General features: G+C 42.8%; 1 protein-coding gene across 6 annotated transcripts in view; it reads right to left on the bottom strand.

Annotated features, from left to right (window-relative positions):
* Positions 1-17,958, bottom strand: part of tab3 (TGF-beta activated kinase 1 (MAP3K7) binding protein 3) — a 128,547-nt gene extending 110,589 nt beyond the window's left edge. For 5 of the 6 annotated variants that reach the window (XM_072585014.1, XM_072585016.1, XM_072585018.1 and 2 more), the window contains exon 1: positions 17,700-17,958. The gene's annotated coding sequence lies outside the window, so the exon portion shown is untranslated. Of the gene's footprint in view, positions 1-7,338; positions 7,399-17,699 lie in introns of all 6 variants that reach the window. The other variant, XM_072585015.1, reaches the window with a different exon arrangement.
* Between the last annotated feature and the right edge of the window lie 483 nt (positions 17,959-18,441).

Genomic DNA, 18,441 nt, shown 5'->3' with positions numbered 1-18,441 from the left:
CATAGATTCTGCCTGACCCTCTGAGTACATGAATACTCTTTTTGTTTTTAAATTGCAAGAATCTGTAGTAGTTTTCTTTTGTATAGAGTCACAGTGCTTTACAGCATAGAAGCAGACCCGAGGTCCAACTTGTCCATGCTGACCAAATATTCCACACACGCACCACCCTCAGTGTGAAAACATTGCCCCTTAGGTCCCTTTTAAATCTTTCCCCTCTCACTTTAAACCTATGCTCTATAATTTTGGACTGTGCTACACTGGGGAAAAAGCCTTGGCTGTTCACCCTAACTATGTCTCTGTTGATTTTATAAACCTCGATAAGCTTAAACCTCAGCCTCCAATGCTCTAGGGAAAATAGTCCCAACCTATTCAGCCTCCCCCTATTGTTCAAACTGTCCAACCATGCCAACCATGATGAAAAGTACAGTACAGAAGATTAGCTTTGAAGATCAAGATGTAGAATTAATTTGGGTGATGATAAGAAATAGCAAAATAAGCAATTGGGAATCTGAGTTATTGAAGCCCCTATAAATATTTGTAATATACAATAAAGAGGCTGTTGCAATAAAGGTACTGCAATAATTGCACATGATTTTAATAATCATATAAGATGGATAAATCAAAATGCTACAGTGGCCTGGAGAAAACTTCACAGAACATATTTAGAACAGTTTCTTAGAGAACAAATCTTTTCTGAAGATTTGGCCTGATAACTTAAAGCAGCTTAATCGTATTGCAGACAGACCGTAAGACTACAAGACGTAGGAGCAGAAATTAGGCCATTCAGCCCATTGAGTCTGCTCCACCATTCAATCATGGCTGATAGGTTTCTCAACCCCATTCTCTTGCTTTCTCCCTGTAACCCTTGATATTCAAGAACCTATCTACCTCCATCTTAAATATACTCAATGACCAGGCCTCCACAGCCTTCTGTGGCAATGAACTCTATAGATTCACCATTCTCTGGCTGAAGAAGTTTCTCCTTCTCTTTGTTCTAAAAGGTCTTCCTTTTACTCTAAGGCTATGCCCTTGGGTCCTAGTCTCTCCTACCAATGGAAACGCCTTTCCAACATCTGCTCTGCCCAGGTCATTCAGTATTCTGTACGTTTCAATTAGATCTAAACTCCATCGAGTATAAACCCAGAATCCTCAAACGTTCCTTATATGTTAAGTTTTTCATTCCTGGGACCACTCCTGTGAACCTCCTTTGAACATGCTCCAGGGCCAGTCCATCCTTCCTGAGACATGGGGCCTAAAGCTGCTCACAATACTTCAAATGTAGTCTGACCAGAACCTTATAGAGCCTCAAAAGTACATCCTTGCTTTTATATTCAAGTCCTCTCAAAACAAATGCCATCATTCCATTTGCCTTGCTAACTACTGATTCAACCTGCAAGTTTACCTTGAGAGAATCCTGGACGAGGACTCCCAATTCTCTTTGCACCTTAGACTTCTGACATTTCTGCCCATTTACAAAATTGCCCAAGCCTCTACTCTTCCTACCACACTTTCCCACATTGTACTCTTTCAGTAAGTCTTGGGATGAAGGGATTGTTTTTAAAGGAAAAAATCATCAAACCATATGAAATAGGAACAGGAGTAGTCTGTTCAATCTCTCAAGCATGCTCCATCATTCAATAGGATCATGGGCTGTACCAATATTTTTCATATTTGCTTTCCTGCATTTTCTCCATAACACTTGATTCCTTGACTGGTCAAGAAATTATCTATCTCAGCCTTAAATATACACAATAATTGGGCCCCTACAGCTCTCGGTAACATGGAATTCCAATGACATTCAGCCCTCAGAGAAGAAATTTCTCACCTCAGTCTTAAATTGGAACCCCATTATTCTGAGATCATACCCTCGGGTCCTACATCATTGCATAAGGGGAAAGATCCTCTCAGCATTTACCTGAAGAATCCTACATGTTACAATGAAAACACCTCTCATTCTTCTAGACTCCACTGAATAGAGTCCCAACCTTTGCTCATATGACAATCCCGCCATACCAGAAATCATCCAAATAAACCGTCTTTTGCCTCCAATATAATTATATCTTTCCTGAAATAAGGAACCAAAATTACTCTCAGTAAGTCTCACAAGCACATTGTACGGTTGCAGTAAGACTTCCCTAGTCTTATACTCCGTCACCCTTAAAATAAGAACTAACATTCGATTAGCCTTCCTGATTACCTATTGTATCTGTGTTCTAACATTGTATGTTTCATGCAAAAGTTCTCCTCAGTCCCTTTCTGTTGCAGCTTTCTGCAGATAAGGGACAACGATGAGAAGAGGAGCAGTCCATGGAAGACTGAGAGTGTTGCACTTGAATGGATGCAGAATACAAAATAAAGTAAATGAACTTGTAGTGCAGATTGAAACTGGCAGAAAGGTATGGCTGCAAGGGAACCACGCATGGGAACTAAATACCTAAGAATATTGAAAGGACAAGCAAATGGGCAAAGGGGGCAGGGTCGCCTTGTTAGTAAGAAATGAAATTATTTCAAAAGCAAGAAGTGATATAGAGTCATAAAGCAGACAATCTGTGTGGGCAGAGCAGAGGAAAAAAAGACACTGATGGGAGTTGGGTACAGGCCTCCTAGCAGTAGTCAGGATGTGGAGAATAAAATGCATCAGGAGATAGAAAAGATTTGTTAGAAAGGGACTATAACAATGATCATGGTGGACTCCAATGTGCAGGTGGACTGGGAAAATTGGTAGCGGATCTCACGAAAAGGAACTTGTGTAATGTCGACAAGATGCTTTTTTGGAGTAGCTTGTGTTAGAGCCCACCAGGGAACAGGCAATTCTGAATTTGATGTACAATGACTCAGACTTGATTACAGACCTTATGATAAAGGAACACCTCAGGGGCAGTGACCATAATAAGACAGAATTCACCCTGTAGCTTGAGAGGGAGAAGCTGGAATCAGACATAACAGTATTATAATTCAGTAATGGTGACTACAAAGACATGAGGGAGGAACTGGCCAGACTTGATGGGAAGGCCAGACTTGATGGGAAGGATGATGATGGAGCAGCAATGACAGGGGTTTCTGGGGGTAATTCAGGCAGCATAGCAGAAATTCATCCTTTAATATTTTTCTTCTTCATTGGGAATGAAGAGGCAATGATGGCTGTATAAAAACAAAAGAAAAAGCATACAATATAGTGAAGACCCTTTAAAAACTTTGAGTGATTAACAAAAAAAGCAATAAACGGCTTCAAAAGTTTTTTTAAAGATATCTTAAAGTTAAAAGATAGGTAAAAGTGGATATGTGACAGCTGAAAAATTAGGCTGGAGTAGTAAAGGGGAACAAAGAAATGGCAGAGGAAATGATTAGGTACTTTTCATCAGTTTATGCAGTGAACATGTCAGCAGCATAACTGAACTACAAGAGAGTTAGGGGCAGACGTGAGTATAATGGCCTTCACAGAGGAGAAGGTGCTGGGGAAGCGACAAGTCTGAAGGTGGGTAAATCACCTGACCTGGATGGACCACACCTCAGAGTTCTCAAAGAGATAGGTGAGGAGACTGTAGGCATTGCTGATCTTTCAGGAATCACTGGAGTCAGGAGGATCTCTGTGGACTGGAAAATAGTTGAAGAAACACCCTTGTTTGAAAACGAAGGGAGGCAGAAGACAGGAGACTATAAGCCAGTTAGCTTGAACTTGGTTGATAGTAAGATTTCAGAGTCTATTATTAAGAATGAGATTGCGGAGTATTTGAAAGTACATAGTAAAATAGGGTAGAGTCAGCAGAGCTTCATCAAAGGGATGTCATGCCTGACACATCCATTAGAGTTCTTTGAGGTGACAGTAAGCAAGTTATACAAAGGAGAGCCAGTAGACATAATCTATATGCATTTTCGGAAGAGCTTTGACAAGGTATTGCATAGGAGGCTGCTAAATAAGATCAAAATGCATGGTGTTGGGGAAAGGTATCGGCATGCATAGAGGATTGGCTAACTGGCAGAAGGCAGAGTAGGGAAAAAGGGGTCTTTTCCAGGAAAGCAGCTGTGACCAGTGGAGTTCTGCAGGGGTCCGTACTGGGACCAGATGTATTCATGTTATATATTAACAATCTGGATAATGGAACAGAGCACCTTGTTGCTAAGTTTGCAGATGACACAAAGATAGGTGGAGGAACACAATGTTGAGAAAGTGGGGAGGCTGCAAAAGGATTTTGGACAGGCTAGACGAATGTGTAAGGATGTGGCAGATGGAATACAATGTGGGAAAATGTGAGGTTATGCACTTTGGTAGGAAGAACAGAGGTGTGGACAATTTTCTAAGTGGGGAAAGGCTTTAGAAATCTGAAGCACATAGGGAATTGGGAGTTTTAGTTCAGGATTGTCTTACAGTTAACTTGCAGGTTCAGTTGACATTGAGGAAAATAAATGCTACATTAGCATTCATTTCAAGACTGCTAGAATACAAGAACATAAATGTACTGCTGAGGCTAGAAAATCCTCTGTCCAACCACTATATTTGGAGCATTGTGAGTAGTTTTAGGTCCTTTTCTCGAAAATGATATGCTGGTTTACAAGAAGGATCCCTGGGATGAAGGGACCTGTCATATGAGGAGTAGTTGAGGTCTTTCTGGGTCTGTACTCAAATGGACTTTAGAAGTATGAAGGGTTGGGGTGGGATCTGATTGAAACTTATCGAATACTAATAGGTCTGAATGGAGTGGTCAAGGAGAAAATGTTTCCACTCGTATTAGAGACTACGACCTGAGGACACATCCTCAGATGAAGGGATGATGCTTTAGAAGCTAAAATGAGGAAGATTTACTTCAGCTAGAGAGGTTAATCTGTGGAATTCATTGCCACAGAGGGCTGTGGGTGCCAAGTCATTGAGTGTATTTAAGACAGAGATTGATAGGTTGTTGATTAGTAAGGGAATCAGAGGATACAGGGAGAAGGCAGGAGAGTGAGGTTGAGAAATATAAAAGCCATGATCAAGTAGTAGAACAAACCTGATGGGCCGATTAGCCTAATTCTGTTTTTTTGTCTTATGGTCTCTTCCAAAATGATCAACTTCACATTTTCCCACATTATCCTCCATTTCTAACTTTTCGCCCATTCACTTAACCTATCAATATCTCTCTGTAAACTGTTAGTATTTCTTTTGCAATGTTCCTTCCCACCTATCTTTGTGCCATCTGCAAATCTGTCTCCAGCACATTTCTTTATTTTCTCCAAGTCATCAATATATATTGTAAGCAGTTGTGGTCCCAGCACTGATAATTTTTTTTCAATTGAGGTGACACAGACAATGGATGATGATAATGCTGTGGATGTTCTATACTTGGTCTTTCAGAAAGCATTTGATACAGTGCCATGTGGTAGGTTGGTTAGTAAATTAGAAACATTTGGGACTGATGGGTCCTTGACAGCATGCATTAGAAATTGTTGCCAAGATAGGAAAGAGAGGGTAGGTATAGAGGGACATTTCTCAGACTGGAAAAGAGTTGAAAATGGTGTTCCAAAGGATTAGTGTTGGGAACTTTGCTTTTTCTGATTTGCGTCAATGGTTTGGAGATGGATATTAAGGGCAAAATCTCTAAATAGGCAGATAATATTAAACTAGGGAGAATAGTGAATTGTGAGGATAATGCTGAGTGACTTCAGAGAGACACTGTCAAGTTAGTCAAATGGGCAGACACTTGACCGATGAACTTCAATGCAGAGAAAGGTGACGCAATGCATTTTTGTAGAAGAAACATGGAGAAACAATAGAGGGTCAATGGTACAACTTTGAGGGGGTAGGGGGTTCAAGTGCATAACTCTCTGAAGGTGGCTAGACAAGTTGAAACAGATGTTAAGGCCGCGTGTAGGGTTCTTGGGTTTATAGATAGAGGCATAGAGTATAAAAACAAGGAACTGCTATTGAACCTCTATACATCATCAGTCAGATCACATTTGGAGTACCATGTTCTGTTCTCGGCACCTTATTTAAAAAGGTATGTTAAAGCCTTGGAGAGTGTGCAGCAGAAAAGATTAAGAAGTGATCTGACTGAATGTTCAAATTTATGAACAATTTTGACAGGGTAAAGAAGGATATTCTGTTTCCATTAGTTGATATGTCAGTAACAAGGAGTCATAATTTGAAGACTGTCAGCAAGAGAGCTAGGAGTGAGATTAGAAAAACCATCTTTACTCAGAGAGTTGTTAGGATGGGAAGGTGCTGCCTGGGAGCATGGTGAAGGTGAATTCCACAGGAGGTTCCAAAAGAGAGCTGGATATATAATTGGAAGTAATTAATTTAGAGGGGTGGAGATTGGGACTAGGTGGGTAGCTCTTTCAGGTGCCAACACAAACACAATGGGCCAAATGTCCTCCTTCTGTACTGCAAAATTCTATGATTCTATAATCCCTATGGAACCACACTGGTCACACCCTACCAATCTGGAAGGAACGCTGTATATCCACTCGCTGCTTGCAGCCCATCAGTTAATTCTCTATCCACACCAATATACTATCACCGTGGATCTCATCTGAGGACTTGATGTTTTATGAGGTACATTGTCAAACACGTTTTGGAAGTCCCCATGCAACATATCTACTGATTTTCTCTACCCATTCTAGTTGAGACTTCCTCAACAAACTTTAGTAAATTAGTCTGACACAATTTCGCTTTTATGAAGCCATGTGATTCTACCTGATTAGATGTATTTTCCAAATGTTCTGCTATTACTTCCTTGTTCATTGATTCTAATACTTATCCAACAAATGATGTTAGGCTAATCAGTCTCTAGTCATCCGCTTTTTGCCTGCATGTCTTTTTGATTAGGAATGTCATATTGGCAGTTTCGCAATCCCCTTATACTTCTCCAAGGATGTTTGGAAAATTACAACCAATGAATCCACTATCTGTCAATACCTCTTTTCGGATCCTTGGACGCAACTCATCAGGGCCTGGGGACTTATCTGCCTTTAGCCACATTAGTCTGTCGAAAACTATTTCGCTTGTGATGGCGATGGTACTTAATTCCTCCCCTGCTTTCCTTAGCAATAATGGGCTGTTTGAAAGATTGAGCAAGCTGGGATATACTCATTAGAGTTTAGAAGAATAACTGGTTATCTTATTGAACCAAAAGAACAAGGACAATAAACATTTTTATGCAACAATTGGTAAGTAGTTAGACTGATAAGAGTGTGGAAACCAATTCAATAGTCATCTTTAAAAGGAAATTCAAAAGAAAGAAAGACTGGGTGTCTAAGAGCTAGCATTGACACAACAGTTTAAATAGATTCCTTGTTTACTGTACCATTCTATGATTTTAAAAGATTCAAAGTTATTTTAGAGGAAAGAGAGTGCTTGCTCACGTTTGAGAGGAGGAGACAGCTTGCTCAGAGATGGAATGGGTGTCTTCCTTCATGGGAAATCTAGAACAAGGTGGCAGAGTTTCAGAACACAAGAATATCCCATTTCAGACAGAGGGTCAGGAGGAATTTTTTTTTGAGGGCTGTTAATCTTTGAGATTCTCTTCCACAGAGAACAGTAAAGTTTGATTCATTAAAGATATTCACGGATGACATTACAATTTTTGATTGACAAGAGTTACAGGTTATGAGGGACAGGCAAACAAGTGGAAATCTGTTTCTTTGAATGGCAGAGCAGGCTCAATGAGCCCACTGGTCTTTTCCTGCCCCTATTTCTCATGACCTTATGTCGATACCTAGCAATAGCAAAATTTGGATTAATGAGTTCACAGTTTTCATCATACCTAACATTTTAAAAAGCATGGGTTTTATGACACAAGTTTCTTAGGACTTCATATGTATCTTTTTTTTAACCTGACCCTCACTCTTGTACCCAGTTCTTATGATCATTAGGCTATTCATTTCTGCACGCAGACTAAATTCTCCACACACCCCTACCCCTCTTTTTTGTCAGGTCATGCTTCAACAGTATACCAAGTGTGACTCCATGTCCCACATCATGGAATTTGTGTACAGTGCATGAAACTTAGGACAAAATAATTGCATTTCAGTTGCAATTTTTGGGTTTGGTGTGTGAAAGTTTAAATATTAAAAGACTGAATATTTATGAAACAGTGTTCACGACATTAGTGACATAAAGAAACATTGTCTGATTATCTCTCTTCAGGTGTGGAACACCAAAACCAAAGAAAAAGTACTTCACAGCCTTATGACTTCCCTAAATATTTCACAGGCAACAAGATCCTTTGAGATGTTGTTATGATATAGGAAATGAAGCAATGTGTACACATATTCCTACAGATAACAAGTAATAAATGGAGAATTTTAGGCCAAATGGTCTGTTTCCGTGCTGTATGACTCTCTCTCTCTCTCTCCCCCTCTCTCTAAGTGCCAGAAGGATGATCTATCTTGGCCTAGCCCTAATCTTTGATTACTCTAAAGTCATTCTAATATGCGCTGTACAGCAATCAAGAACATGTCAGTGTAAATAAGCCATGCACAACCAAGGTTCTCAAGATGTGTGCGTGCTCAATCTTAATACTACAATTGTCACGGAAATTGGAGAGGCCATACAGTCAGTTCTGCTATAACACTGTAGTTCCATACTCATGCAATCCCGTGTTATAAGAAAATCACATAAGAAGTAGCACCGTTTCAACAAATAGGGCCAGAATCACATTATAACCAATACATGCTTTAAAAGTTCACAGTTTAGAAACAGTGTCCCCAGTTTGTCAATTGTGTTATCGTGAATTCACATTAATGAGATGTGTGTTTTAGCAGAACGACTAGTGTCAGAGTACAGTGCAGAGTTTTGGGTATGGGAAATATTTCCAGTAACTTATTGGACTGATTACTGGGATGACAGGATTGTTCCAGAAGGAGGAATTAAGCATAATAGGTTTATAATCCACAACTTTAAGGAGGACAAATGATCTAAGTGAAAGCAAAATTCTTAAGCAGTTTGACAATGTAAATGCTACGCCCTGATCAGCCATGATCACATTGAATGACAAAAAAGACTAGAGGGGCTGAATGGACTACTCCTGTTCCTATGAAAGTATTATTTGTGACTGGTGAAACTAGAAGATAGGTGTACAGTCTCAGGATGAAGAGTCAGTCATTTAATACTGAGAAGAGAAATATATTCATTCCAAGGGTTGTGAATCTTTGGATTCTTGACACCAGAGATGTGCCAGTGCTCAGCTGTTGAGAATATTCAAGGAACAGGCATACAATAGGAAGTAAGAAAAGATGGGAAAATGGAAGTTAGGCTATAGAAACATTGGGATTGAAGATGAATGGAGAGGCAGGCCCAAAAGGTCAAATACCCTAATCCTTGTTTCTTATTTTAAGAAATGGTTGAACAGAATAGATACAGCCCAATAAAATCCAACATGCAGTGCTGACAACTTGGCATTCCAGCATTTTCTGGTGAGCAACTCCAGTATGACTATTACACTGGCATCTATCTGATAAGGTGGAAAATTGTTCATCTATGATTGATCACAAAAAGCATTCAAATCCCAATGATGAAAATAAATGCCCTGGGCAATACTAGTTGACATAAATCTGCCATGCAAAACCACCAACTAACCATAAGCTATGCCTCAGAATATCTGATATCCTGCTCCAAAACACAAAGTATTCTCAACCATTCTTTCAAATCAGACTTTCTCCCAATTTTCTCCTTTACTGTTCAGAAGATGCTGTAGTCAGCCCTATACAGCAGCATGCCAATTCTTCATCTGTGCAGAAACACAGCAAGTGTGAGCAGGCAATTTCGCTATGGAATGCACCAGTCAAGCATTATCCTGCCCTGTCCTCATCCACTTTCCAAAAAGACAGAAATTTAACTGAGAGCACAGATATTTAACTATAACACTCCCTTGCTCAAGAGAGTACAGTACAATTGATATTAAATATTATATCAGCAAAGATAAGCTAACTCAGCACAGAGCAACTAATCCTGTAAACACTCTAGTTAATAAAGTTAGTACCATATCTGGTGGCACATCGATTAGATATTAGGAAATCTTCAATTTTTTTTCTGGAAGTACATCAGAATTCATTTGAATTTTCAGAAGTCTCTTCAGGAATGTATGTCAGGCTTTTCCAATGGTCAAGATCCTTAAATTATAACTACGCCATCAGCAAAAAAGGACAACAATCACAACAGGTTCACAAGAATAGAACTTGTTGAAAGGTTTCTTTGGGAGAAGTTATCAGTAATAATTTGGATTTCCAGCTAAGCCACTATACTTTTTCAGACAGGTTTTGTCAGAACCTTTGAAATGTTAGAATGGAAAAAAATCTAAAATGTTCATACAATAGCAACTCGCATATATACATCATAAAATGTCACCAGGCATTTTAGATTTTCATAGAACAAAGTTTGACACCAAATCCCATAAGGCAATATTAGGGCAGATGAGTAAAAACTTTGTCAAGGAGATAGATTTTAAGAGGGTGTCTAAAGGAAGAGAGCAATCGAGAGTCAGATGCGTATAGGAAGGGAACTTCAGAGTTTATGTTGAGGTGACCAACAGTGATGCCATTAGGAAAAGAGATGTTTAAGAGGCCAGCATTAGATAACTGCCACCATGCTGATGGGCATAACACACACTGGGAGGAATACTGCCGTGAAATGATTGGAAAACAAAACAGATACTGACACTTCTTTGTTTATTATCCAGAACATTTCAATTTCATACAATTATTCAGCATATAGAAGTGAAACAGTGCAAGGCTGAGTTTTAACATGCAACATGAAGAAACATGCCCTTCAAATGTATAATCATAGAGCATCTCCTGCATTTTTTTTGTGATGGTTAAAAGTAACAGGCTAATAATTAAGTCTTTGAAGTGGTTTGCCAGCTTTGTGTCTGCTATGCTACTAAGGGTTGAGTGCAGGTTTTGGATCCATTTTCAATTTTAGCCATTGAACTAGAGCCAGAAACCTCTTTGCAAGGAGTGAGGGGAGAAAGAAAGACCCTGCACAACTATTCAATTATACAAGAATGGCACAAACTGTGACCTTGAAACAGCCCAAGAACCACCATTTTGCTACAAGTAAACCTAAAAACAAAGCTAAATGAGCTCTTAAGAAGTTGTGATCCTTTCTCTTATTTGCATGTCTCAAAGTCACTGTAAATGATTATCATACAAAATATTTAGTCAACACACAAGTCCAAAGATGCTTTGTATTATTAAACCATCTTCAGGTATGATGTACAGGTAAAGTTACTTTACAATTAATCACTGGCCAAGTTTTGTAACGTCACAGCTTACATTCACTATACATGTCTCTCACTTCTTTAGTTAAGATACACTAACAAAAAAGCTCTATTTTAGAACCAAGCAAGCTCACCACAGTATGAGCAACACCTCTGTGACAATCCCTTACCTGCCTATTCAACATTTTATTGATGGGAGAACCTAAATGAAGTACGTGAATCAAGTTCTAATTTTCATCACCTTACTGTTTCCAGCTATTTCCATGGCAAATCCAACAGGGTCATTACTCATTTCATGTTTAATCATCCAGTATATACAGTGTCATAAAAAGCAACATATTCTACTATGGTGAAGGCAATGTCTTTCACAAAACACCCTTAGGTTAATAGGAAGATGCCAATAGCACAATTTGGGATTACAAGATAAGTGACACCAGTGCTGGAGAAATCAAACTCCTGACTTTACACATTTACTAACCATTCCCAGGACAGTAGAGTACTGCCAAATCTCCCATCTCTTCCAACAACCTACCTTAGTCCTAGACTTGAGAACCATCAGTACTTGTGAAATTGGTTTCTAACACCTTCGCGTGGCTTTTGAACTTAGGTTATTAATTGCTGGCCAAATTAACTTCACATCCACCAGGACCATGAATGCTCAAATTCATAGGATCCTTATAGATCAGGGGAAACTGCTTTCAAGCAAATATCCAGTGCCATACTTAATACATTGCCAAGTTTCCTTTTTTGTCCTTGTTTTATGACAACAGATCAAATTCAAAATCCCAAACTACTTCTCCAGTACCCAGAAAAATTACAAGTATAGAAATATAAAACCAGGAACGCAATAAGTACCTGGTTGTTGTTTTCCTGACTGTAATCAAAAACTGAATAGTGTGCTTCTTTTTAAAATCTCAAAATGTTAACGAAAATGAAAGTGGATTTAATAATAATTAATTTCATCTCAAATTGATAAAAAGGAGTGGTAGTAATCACAGTAAAAACTACCAGCAAAAATGTCTTGGTGGATGTTGTCTGAACTGGTTCCAAAATTTGTACCGTTTATGAGCCATTAGAACAAATGTTACCTTTATGTACCATAAGGAGGACACATGTAAAAGATCCTATACATTGATGCAATTAATTGCATTTTATACTAAATGATTGGGTATAGTACATATATTAGAAGCTGACAAAGGGGGCCATGACTTGATACTGATACCACTAGTCTTTAAGGATAAATAAAGAACCTAAAGAAGAAAGGCTTGACTATACCATTGGAAAATAAAATACATCCTCCTTTTGAATAAGCAGCCATCTGTTGAGAGATGACACTTTCCCAGACCGGCAAACTTTTAATTTGAATCCAATGCAAGAAAAAACAGAAGTGAGGAGCCAATCTATCAAACAGTGGAGACATGCAATATGGGCTGAATTGTCTCTTGTATTACATTGTTTAAGTAAGTGTATTCATTTTTTCTAATAGAAGATTCATTTTAATAGAAAAGCCATATAGTATGGAGACTGGCTTCCTGATCTAAGCTCCAACATCAGCATCGTTACAAAGATTGGATGCTGAAAAGACAACATCCTAATAGTTCTTTACTTGACTCCACCAAACTTTATGGCTTCTGAATACTAACGGTAAAATAGTGAAGAACTTTAAGTATCTCAAATCTTATAATACCATAAGTCTACAAATAGAAAATGTTGTAAATACTAAAAGAGTATTTTCCTCAAAGTTTTATCAGTTGAAAATTATCACTGTCGCACATTTTCACTGTCACCGGGGGTGGATGGTGATGGAGAGTGGAATATAATGATAGAGGGTGTGGAAGATGATGATCGTGGAAGGCAGGAGAAGAAGATGTGAGAGAGAAGATGATGGTGTGGAGGGGAGATGATAATGGAGTAGGGAGAGATGATCATGATTCTGACAATGGAGTGGAGTGGGGAGTGGGGAGTGGGGAGTGGGGAGTGGGGAGTGGTGTCACAGAGTCATAGAGATGTACAGCATGGAAACAGACCCTTCGGTTCAACTCATCCATGCCGACCAGATATCCCAACTCAATCTAGTCCCACCTGCCAGAACCCGTCCGATATCCCTTTCTAGTCACATACCCATCCAAATGCTTTTTAAATGTTGCAATTGTACCAGCCTCCACCACTTCCTCTGGCAGCTCATTCCATACATGTACCACCCTCTGCATGAAAACGGTGCCCTGTAGGTCTCTTTTATATCTTGCCCTTCTCACCCAAAACCTATGCCCTCTAGTTCTGGACTCCCCCACCCCAGGGAAAATACTTTGTCTATTTACCCTATCCACACCCCTCAATTTTGTATATCTCTATAAGGTCATCCCTCAGCCTCCGACGCTCCAGAGAAAACAGCTCCAACCTGTTCAGCCTCTCCCTATAGCTCAAATCCTCCAACCCTGGCAACATCCTGGTTAATCCTTTCTGAACCCTTTCAAGTTTCACAACATCTTTCTGATAGGAAGGAAACCAGAATTACATGCAATATTCCAACAGCGGCCTAACCAATGTCCTGTACAGCCACAACATGACCTCCCAACTCCTGTATTCAATACTCTGACCAATAAAGGAAAGCATACCAAACGCCTTCTTCACTATCCTATTTACCGTGACTCCACTTTCTAGGAGCTATGAACCTGCACTCCAAGCTCTCTTTGTTCAGCAACACTCCCTAGGACCTTACCATTAAGTGTATAAGTCTTGCTAAGATTTACTTTCCCAAAATGCATCACCTCACATTTATCTGAATTAAACTCCATCTGCCACTTCTCAGCCCATTGGCTCACCTGGTCAAGATCCCGTTGTAATCTGAGGTAACCTTCTTCACTGTCCACTACACCTCCAATTTTGGTGTCATCTGCAAACTTACTAACTGGACCTCTTATGCTCGCATCCAAATCATTTATGTTAATGACAAAAAAATAATGGACCAGCACCCATCCTTGTGGCAATCCACTGTTTACAGGCCTCCAGTCTGAAAAACAACCCTCCACCACCACCCTCTGTCTTCTACCTTTAAGCCAATTCTGTATCCAAATGGCTAGTTCTCCCTGTATTCTGTAAGATCTAACCTTGCTAACCAGTTTCCCATGGGGAACCTTGGCGAACGCCTTAATGAAGTCCATATAGGTCACATCCACTGCTCTGCCCTCATCAATCCTCTTTGTTACTTCTTCAAAAAACTCAATCAAGTTTGTGAGACATGATTTCCTACGCACAAAGCCATGTCGATGATCCCTAATCAGTCTTTGCCTTTCCAAATACATGTACATCCTATCTCTCAGGATTCTCTCCAACAACTTGCCCACCACCAGCATCAGGCTCCGTGGTCTATATAGTTCCCTCGCTTGTCCTTACCACCCTTCTTAAACAGTGGCACCACGTTAGCCAATCTCCAGTCTTCCAGCACCTCACCAGTGACTATCGATTATACAAATATCTCAATAAGAGGCCCAGCAATCACTTCCCTAGCTTCCCACAGAATTCTAGGGTACACCTGATCAGGTCCTGTGGATTTATCCACCTTTATGCGTTTCAAGACATCCAGCACTTCCTCCTCTGTAATATGGACATTTTGCAAGGTGTCACCATCTATTTCCCTAGATTCTATATATTCCATGTCCTTTTCCACAGTAAATACTGATGCAAAATACTTGTTTAGTACCTCCCCCATTTTCTGCAGCTCCACACAAACGCCGCCTTGTGGACCTTTGGGTTGATGATGATAATGGAATTGCAGAGAGATGATGATGAACAACAGAGATGGGGGAGCGAGATGATGTTGATGATGATGGCGCGGGGGGAGGGGGGAGGGGGACGACGATGGCGTCGGAGGGGGCGACGACGACGGCGTCGGGGGGGGGCGGCGACGACGGCGTCGGGGGGGGGCGGCGACGACGGCGTCGGGGGGGGGCGGCGACGACGGCGTCGGGGGGGGGCGGCGACGACGGCGTCGGGGGGGGGCGGCGACGACGGCGTCGGGGGGGGCGGCGACGACGGCGTCGGGGGGGGCGGCGACGACGGCGTCGGGGGGGGCGGCGACGACGGCGTCGGGGGGGGGCGGCGACGACGGCGTCGGGGGTGCGACGACGACAGCGTCGGGGGTGCGACGACGACAGCGTCGGGGGTGCGACGACGACAGCGTCGGGGGGGGCGACGACGACGGCTTCGGGGGGGGCGACGACGACGGCTTCGAGGGGGGCGACGACGATGGCGTTGGAGGGGGCGACGACGACGGCGTCGGGGGGGCGACGACGACGGCTTCGGGGGGGGGCGACGACGACGGCTTCGGGGGGGGCGACGACGACGGCTTCGAGGGGGGCGACGACGATGGCGTTGGAGGGGGCGACGACGATGGCGTCGGGGGGAGCGACGACGATGGCGTCGAGGGGGGCGACGACGATGGCGTCGAGGGGGGGTGACGACGATGGCGTCGGGGGGGGTGACGACGATGGCGTCGGGGGGGGTGACGAAGATGGCGTCGGGGGGGCGACGAAGACGTCGGGGGGGGGGCGACGACAATGGCGTCGGCGGGGCGACGACGACGGCTTCGGGGGGGGGGCGACGACGACGGCTTCGAGGGGGGCGACGACGATGGCGTTGGAGGGGGCGACGACGATGGCGTCGGGGGGAGCGACGACGATGGCGTCGAGGGAGGCGACGACGATGGCGTCGAGGGGGGTGACGACGATGGCGTCGGGGGGGTGACGACGATGGCGTCGGGGGGGTGACGACGATGGCGTCGGGGGGGCGACGAAGACGGCTTCGGGGGGTGACGACAATGGCGTCGAGGGGGGTGGCGACAATGGAATCGGGGGGGGGGACGATGACGATGGAGTCGGGGGGGATGACGATGATGATGGACATGGGGGTTAGTAATGATGATGATGGGCTGGGAGGATGATGATGATGATGGACTGGGGAGTGATGATGATGGACTGGGGAGTGATGATGGACGGGGGGATGATGATGATAATGATGATGATGGACTGGGGGGATGATGATGATGGACGGGGGGATGATGATGATGGACGGGGGGATGATGATGATAATGATGATGATGGACTGGGGGGATGATGATGATGGACGGGGGGATGATGATGATAATGATGATGATGGACTGGGGGAGATGATGATGATAATGGACGGGGGGATGATGATGATGATGGTCTGAGGGGGATGATGATGGTGATGGACTGGGGATGATGATGGACTGGGAATGATGATGATAGACTGGGGACAACAATGATGATGGACTGGGTATGATGATGATGATGATAATGGACGGGGGAGATGATGATGATAATGGACGGGGGAGATGATGATGATAATGGACGGGGGGATGATGATGATAATGGACGGGGGGATGATGATGATAGTGGACGGGGGGATGATGATGATGATAATGGATGGGGGAGATGATGATGATAATGGACGGGGGAGATGATAATGATGGACTGGGGAGATGACGATGATGATGGACTCGGGGGATGATGATGATGATGATGATGGACTGGGGGATGATGATGATGATGATGGACTGGGGGATGATGATGATGATGATGATGATGGACTGGGGGATGATGATGATGATGATGGACTGGGGGATGATGATGATGATGATGGACTGGGGGATGATGATGATGATGATGGACTGGGGGATGATGATGATGATGATGATGATGGACTCGGGGGATGATGATGATGGACTCGGGGGATGATGATGATGATGATGGACTGGGGAGATGATGCTGATGATGATGATGATGACGGACTGGGGGGGATGATGATGATGGACTGGGGGGATAATGATGATGGACTGGGGGGATAATGATGATGGACTGGGGGGATAATGATGATGGACTGGGGGGATAATGATGATGATGATGATGGACTGGGGGGATAATGATGATGGACTGGGGGGATAATGATGATGGACTGGGGGGATAATGATGATGATGATGATGGACTGGGGGGATAATGATGATGATGATGATGGACTGGGGAGATGATGATGATGATGATGGACTGGGGAGACGATGATGATGACGATGATGATGGACTGGGGAGACGATGATGATGATGATGATGGACTGAGGAGACGATGATGATGATGATGATGATGGACTGGGGAGACGATGATGATGATGATGATGATGGACTGGGGAGATGATGATGATGATGATGATGGACTGGGGAGATGATGATGATGATGATGATGATGATGATGGACTGGGGAGACGATGATGATGACGATGGACTGGGGAGACGATGATGATGAAGAAGTTGGGGTTTGATGATATGTAGCTGGAATGATGTTGATGATGGAGTGGGGGGGTAGAAGATGATGATGATGATGATGATAATGATGAGGGGGGGGGGTGGGGAAGAGGGCGTGAGGTTTCTTGCTGGTCCTCACCCCAGACCTTTTTCCAGATATAAACTGGGATGAAGTATTAAACATGCACTCACCGCCTTTCATTCCTCGTTGACTCTCATTCTTGACGTTGGGCGGGGGGGTTGTACCGGCTCCTTTCCGTTGGGCAACTCGATACGCCCCCCTTCCGTCCGTCCCTATGTCTCTCTCGCTCTCTCTCTCTCTCCGCCTATCCAGCTATCTCTCTGTCTATCTACCCCTCCCACCTTCCCTTTCTCTCTCTATCATTCGCGCTGTCCCTCTCCCTGTCTCTAACTTATTAAAAGGCCGGAGCCAAAATACAACATGGCCGCCACTGAGGTCTCGCGAGACTTCGTCCGGGCGCGACTGGCAATACTTCCGGTCTCTGCCGCTCCTGCGCAGTGCTGCCACCTTCAGTCTGTTCTAACTGCCAGCAGCAAAATTCTGCCTGGGACACAATAGTCAGTACTATGCAACTGCATTGACAAATTATCCTGCAGAAAAAAATCACAACACCTTTCAAGAACCACTCATTCATCAAAAGTGGCGAATATAGACTTGTTTTAATACGAGTCATCATTGGGAACCATCCAATTTTCACATTCTTTTCTTTTGTGATCCAATTCTGTTCATGTTTCTTTTTCATGAAACTGTGATAGGGTTACCTTCCTAATGAGGATATAATCAAATGAAAAATAAGTTCAACAAATCAAAATAAAAAATCAAGTTTGCCATTGGTACAATTCTCTGAAAAATTTTGATACAATTTTGTCTTCTTTTGCTATTAACTTCAGAAAGGGAGGATTTCCAAAATAG

The sequence above is a fragment of the Chiloscyllium punctatum genome, chromosome 15 (genome assembly GCF_047496795.1).
Source record: "Chiloscyllium punctatum isolate Juve2018m chromosome 15, sChiPun1.3, whole genome shotgun sequence".
Taxonomy (NCBI): domain Eukaryota; kingdom Metazoa; phylum Chordata; class Chondrichthyes; order Orectolobiformes; family Hemiscylliidae; genus Chiloscyllium; species Chiloscyllium punctatum.
This window is presented reverse-complemented; position numbering and strand designations above follow the sequence as displayed.